General features: G+C 33.6%; 1 pseudogene; it reads right to left on the reverse strand.

Annotated features, from left to right (window-relative positions):
* Window positions 1-1973: 1973 nt before the first annotated feature.
* On the reverse strand, window positions 1974-4196 carry LOC129899866 (B3 domain-containing protein At5g60140-like; annotated as a pseudogene).
* Window positions 4197-7019: the final 2823 nt, after the last annotated feature.

The raw sequence follows: 7019 nt of genomic DNA on the forward strand, positions 1-7019 counted from the left end.
AAATTTCCAGATTTGACCCTTTTCGAAAATAGTTAATTTTTGGACCATTTTACCCCCGGTTCCAAAACCTATCAATATGGGTGTCATTGGACTCCTTGTGGCGTGTGTGTTTCATTGTTGATAGTGGGTTGTCATTCCGGGCGCTGAATTCAAGAGTTGCTTGTCCGGTGGAGGTATTCGAGTGCGGCTTCGGCAATTGAGGTAGGTTTGGCTATCTTTCTTTGAGATTGAGATGGGGTAATTAGTCATTCATATGTTATAGACTTTGGGATGGGGTTGTAGTATGAGTTGAGAATGTTATATATATTGTGATGTCCGTGTGGAGGCTTATTTATTAATGTGTTGCCGTGACAGGGTTTATTTGTATTACATAGCCCGTGTGGGGGCCTTATCTGTTATCTTATTTGCTTTGAGAGCATGTGAATTATGATTTGCCTAAGAGAGAGGCTTGAGTATATTATTTGACTTGTGATGCCGCCTGAGAGATTGAGTTGGGGGTTTTGAGCATACTTGAGTATTGAAATATTGTTGAGAAAGGGGTGAATATTTAAATGAAAGTGTGTTCTTCCCATTACTATTTATTGAGGGTGAATATCATGTGTAGGTTAAGTTTTGAGAACTTTGAACCTTATACCACATGTGAGTTGATTATTACTTCCATGCATATGTGTTTTGATGCATTCATCCTCATTCATCATATCATGAAACCTGGGAAGTTGAGAAATATGGAAATTCTTTTTGAGAAAGAAAATGAAACACCTTTAAACCTTTGTATATTGAGTCCCTGACCGAGGCAGTTTTCCGGCAGGGTAGTGGATGCATTGTGATCCCAACCTTTGTATCTTGAGTCCCTGACCGAGGCAGTTTTCTGGCAGGGTAGTCGATGCATTGTGATCCTAACCTTTGTATCTTGAGTCCCTGACCGAGGCAGTTTTCCGGCAGGGTAGTGGATGCATTGTGATCCCTTGACCACGAGGAGGTGGCAAGGATAATGAGATATTGTGATTGAGGTATATGGTCTGTGAGACCCCCATGGGTCCTGCTTGGTAGCACAGCTCGACAGGTGTATACGACAAGCTGTGCGATAGTCTTGATTCCACCGTACCACCACATCATTGCATCATCATATTACATTGCATTGCATTGATATCTGTGCTGCTTGAATTATCTGATTAATTGTGATTATGAGCTGTTATTATGGGTTTACTTTACTCGCGCAAATATATATATAAACTGGCGGCACCGATGCCGAAGTGAGACTTTTCTGTATGCAGGTGGAAGCGTTTCTTAGTTTATTTCATAGGTTTGATTAATTCCTTATACTCAGTCAGCTAAAACCTACTGAGTACATGTGAATTGTACTCACCCCTACTTCTGTGTCCCTTTTTGATGCAGATATTAGTCGGGGTACCCCACGTGGCAGTTAATATTCTAGAGGATTATGTATTCTCAGATTAGTGGTGAGGTTCCAGAATTCGGATCGTCACTAGTCTATCTTTATTTTTCAGTCTTTTGTATCATTCAGAGACTTATGTTGTATCTTCAGATTCGAACCTTGTATTAGATGCTCTTTATACTTATGACACCAGGTTTTGGGATAATTTCTTTATTTTTTATTTTTTATTTAAATCGTGGCATCACTTTCCCCTTTGGGAGTCTTGTATGAGTTTTATTTTTAGGGTTACACATCAGATTGGGTTTTGAGATGTGTGTCATCATGACCTCAGTTTTTGGGTCGTGACATGTCAAGTTACTACCCTTCGACAAAGATATTAAGCCATATATAATTGATGAATAAAATCAAACTAAAATAGTTTCTGTTTCCTTTATCAGAGAAATAATACTAACTAAAACAACCTTCATTTTCTTTCAACAAACGATAGTACTTATAGTCTTAAAAATTGTTAACATACAACAACAATAAAGACCGTGAAAATTAAAATGCTTTGTTCAATTGCAGTAAACTATTTCTTTCATTTATTAATAGGATGGGAACTTGATCCTTCATGGAGAACTTGAACTTGTAAGTAAATTCCCTTGCCACGTTTTCCTTTCACAAATTCACAGGTACATTTGTCATCTTTCTCCACAAGGTTCCACCTACATAATTTGCGCCATCCGCCAACTAGCTATATTCTATCGTCGTTCCATTTATTGACTCTTGCCTCAAATTCTCTGCCTGCAGACTCGAAAATGGTAATTCTTGGAGGGAGTTCAAGTTTGTAGTCTCTCACCACATCTATTGGAACGTACTGCAATTAGAAACAAAGAGTTTGTTAAATTATAATGCTATAATATTGAACTATAAAATCATACACTAGAATATATAGTTATAGGATTTCCATTGCCAGTTGATCCCTTCTTTTTTCTCATTTTTTTGCTACGAAATAAGGATTTTTTGGCTGAGTTGTACGCCCACTTTTGAATATATTGGTCAGGGACATTCCTCACCTTGCAAGCAATGAAATTTTGGCATCCAGCTGAATCAAGAAAGTTAATTAGCCAGATTCACAACTGAAATCTCATGAAAACTCACAAATACTCCAACCATTTCATTTTATATGGTTGTAATTTATTGAACATAGACTTTAATAAAGAAATAAGATTTTTGGCGTATATCAAAAGTGTTATAAAATGATATTTAAGTTTATTATTCTTCTCTATTAAAAACATTAACTAAATATGCCCTTAGACTCCTTTTGTCTGGGATCCAAATAACCAATCATTTCTATACAAACTTAGAATCTTCAACATTTTCTGACATTATATCTCTACAAGATTAGCTCCAAATAAGAAAAGACATCATTTTTTGTAGGAATATACTTACAAGGAAAGAATTGATTTACATATAAAATTAAATGGAGCAGTAGATAAAAAGAACTTTAATAATTGTGTCTACCTTTTCAATGTTGCACCTTTTTCTTAAATGTTCAAGCTCTTTCATTCTTTTCTTGATCTTCCTCCTCCCCCTCCCCGTCATCCTTTTCTTCTTCTTTCTCTTCCTCATATCTGCATTTTGAGCATGACGCTTTTTCATGAGTAACTGTTCCTTTTCCTTCTCTACCTCTTTTTCAGCATCTTATTTTTCTACCATGTAATCCTTGGCACTATCATCATCAGAAGCACTAGTGTTGTAATCACTGGTCCAAATGTTCCCCTTTTATCTACACTCTTCTGATGTTCAACATTCATTTCTTCCTCTTTCTTTCCACCCCCAGCTCTATTCTTTTTACATCCAGTTATTCCAAGTAATTTAAATTTAAATATTTTTTTACCATCATTATCAAATATTAAAAAGTCTCCAAACTCTAGAGTGTTACCCCCAATGAATTTCACCCATCCATAGTAAAAATACAAATTTCTTCCTTCTTTGATCACTCTAATAGGCCACATATTGCCAAACCGATCCCTAAGGGAAACTTCCCTAAGTAACCTTTCATTCTTGTAATTTATATAACCAATGGGGATTTTCTGTGAAAAAATAAAATATTATTTTTTAAAACAAATATAGAACAACATTAGGTTTTTTAAATCAGATTGACAATATTATAAAAGCAATCAATATTGAAAGAAATCTTTTTTACAAATAAACTCAAAGTTTCAAACTTTAGAGGTTAGAATTCAAGAATGTAACTATTTGAGGCATTCTCAGAGTTCTAACACAAAGTTACTTCCATCAACACCCATAATATCTTCATTTGGAAATGACATATGTAATTTATGACATCAGCTAACTGAAATAAATCTACATAATAGTAGCATAAAATTTAGGAGATTCAATATATATAAATATCTAGCAAATAATTTACTTGCATCACACAAATACATCTCTCCTTTTACTTTCTCTCCCTTATACACAACCCACATCTTTAAAAAAGTATTACTTAAACAAAAAATTGAGAAAAAGAGTCAACAAGAATTATAGATCAAATATATGTTTATTCACATAAAAATATTAGAGGAAAAATATACCTAAAATAATGTAAAAGACTATGGGATCTAAGTTCATTTGTATCTAAATTTTGTAGATTTAAATTTCACTAAGGCCTTCCCCTTCCCACATACCAAAAAGAAGAAGAAAAAAATTCAAGAAAAAAATCGAAGAAAATGAAATACCATAGGGAGGAAGTACACTTACCATCTGTTTTGCACTGGGCTTAGGGTTGGTTGAAAACCTTGAAGAAGCCCTTTTCCATGTTAACTTGTGTTGTCAAACTATGAGAGAATAGAAGAACCTTTCCTTAACCTTATAAGCATCTTCAATTTTAAAGAACTATCATTACTCATAAGTGTGTGTATATATATAATAAAAAAGAAGATTACAAAGTTCACATGACTTTGATGAACTCTTTTGGCTCTAACGTCTTTTGGCTTTGTTTCCTAGGGATCCACACTTTCAATCCATATCTTGCAACTAGAAATTTTATAATTTTCCATCATGTCATTTAGCATTACCAATAGAAAACGAAATAATGAAGCCAAATTATTTTATCTACTTTGTTCACACTAGTAATCACTTAACTAGTCTTCTTCACACAAAAAATTATTTTACTGGCCTTGTTCACACTAGTAACTATTTTACCAGCCTTGTTCACAACAAATCTCATTTGGAACATAGATTTCCAATAGTCGACATAACGATGAAGACAAATTATTTTATTATCATTGTTCAAACCAGTTATCACTTAACCAACCTTCTTCACACCAGAAATCAATTTACCTGTCTTGTTCACACTATTAATTATTTTACAACCTTGTTCACACCAAATGTCATTGGAACATAGATTTTTGAACCAATGTATCTGGCACATATGAATGACAAGCATAGGTTTTAATACTTAAAAATTATTGTGTAGCAATCAATATATATATATATATATATATATATATATATATATATATATATACACAAACATACACACACATATATACAGAGGAGATGATTAAAAAACTTCACATGATTGAGGTGAACTCTTTTTTCCTTAATGCCTTTTGGCTCAGTTTCCTAGGAATCCACACTTTCCACACATTTGTTGCCACTAGGAACTTTATTATTTTCCATCACATAACTTAGCATTGCTAAAAGCTGATAGAATTATGAAGAAAAAATATTTTTATCAGCCTTGTTCACACCAATAATCACTTAGCCATCCTTCTTCACACCAAAAATCATTTTACCTTCCTTATTCATACTAGTAATTATTTTACTGCCTTGTTCATACAAGATGTCATTGGGAACATAGATTTCTGTACCAATGCATTAGGCACACAAAAATGGCGAGCATATATTTTAATACTTAAAAATGGGCCTTGTTCACAAAAGATGTCATTGGGAACATAGATTTCTGTACCAATGCATTAGGCACACGAAAATGGCGAGCATAGATTTTAATACTTAAAAATAGTAGTGTAGCAATTACAATATGATATATTATTAAAAGTGGGAAGCAACATAGTGAAAAGTGGATTACCATTTTACCTCTACTCTAAATGAAAATGCTATAAAATACCTAATTAATTGACTATTAAATAGTAATCATATTATACTATTACTAAAGTTGTAAATGTATTAAAAGTCATTTTGATCGGTATTCGAAGTCGCTTTTGTGAAATTCTTTAAAAAACTGAGATTTCTTGAAATATTTATGTTTTGAAAGCTTAAATTGTGAAATAGTGGTATTCAGTTTAATTTGGAGTTGCGAGTCTTGAAATTGAATTATGTCGGTTCCATCAGCTTCAGAATGTAGAATTTTTTCTAGGAGAGTTGACGAAATCAATTTCGGTGTTATATCGAAGATTCAATGTCATATGTTGGAAATGATTAAATTTTTTAATTTAGAGTTGACTTTGGGAAATATTTAGATTTTAGATGCTGGGAGTTGAATCCCAATGATTCTATTGGATAGGGGGATGATTTTAGGCCAAGGGAAAGTTCCTGTGTACTTTTTGGAAGCTCCGAGGAAATTTTGGTCTTTTTGAGTCTGAAAGTTAATTTCTTGGCAACTAATTAAGTTTTAGGTCATGGTGGCCTCAAATTTAAATTTCATGGTTCCATCGAGTCCTGAACAACAAATTTATTGTGATAGAATATATGGTTTGTGTGTACGGGATTCCGATCGAATCTCTAGGAACTATTCAGAAGTTTGAGAATTGGAGTATTTTCCTATTGGCTGTGTTCTGGTGTAGGGTCTGCTTTAGTGAGGGCAGGGTTACAAAAGCGACCTATGCTTTAGCATGGTATCCATCATGAAAGAAACATGGGTAACTTAGTTGGGGTTTACTAAAACGAAAGCGATGCTGCGAAAGCGACACCATGTGTCGCTTAAGCGACATCTCAGAGGGTTTAGCCGGGGTGTGCTTGATTCTTCAATTTTTGAAACCCAAAATCTTGGTTAGGAAATTTTTGAAGTGAGATTTCTTGTCTTTTTGATTAGATAAGTGTTTCTAACCTAGAATCTACATTACCCATCCATTATAGCACGATTTTGACATTGAATAATGGATTTTGGACCCTAATTTTTGGGAATTTCTTCAAAAACTTCAAATTTCTTAAAATGATGATTAAGTGTTATTTTGAAATCCATTTTTGAAATGGTTTTCTCAGATGTATTCCTAATGCTTTGAAGATCATTTTCATCGAAAAATTCTCGTATTTAAACCCCATTTTCAAAATCAGATTTTTGATCCATTTTGACCCTTTTACCTGAATTTCACGATTCTTGTGTTGTTAGCTTCGTAATTTGATTGTGAATCACCATTTGTATAGATTGTAGTTTTTTGGATTCAATTTGAAAAGGGAAGGCTCAATTTAGTTATCGCGTATTGATTAAGGTAAGTGATGGCTCGTATGCTTCTAATAGTTAACTCTCGACCTGGTACCTTACTAGGAGAAGAACAGTAAAGAACAAAAAATAAATATTCCAAGTATTTTACTTGGAAACTCCCTTTCTCAAGGGAGGAAAAACCTAGACTTGTCTCAAAAGATTTTAGCCTGATTCCATTATCAAACAAGGAGCAAC

Source organism: Solanum dulcamara, chromosome 8 (assembly GCF_947179165.1).
Source record: "Solanum dulcamara chromosome 8, daSolDulc1.2, whole genome shotgun sequence".
NCBI classification, from domain to species: domain Eukaryota; kingdom Viridiplantae; phylum Streptophyta; class Magnoliopsida; order Solanales; family Solanaceae; genus Solanum; species Solanum dulcamara.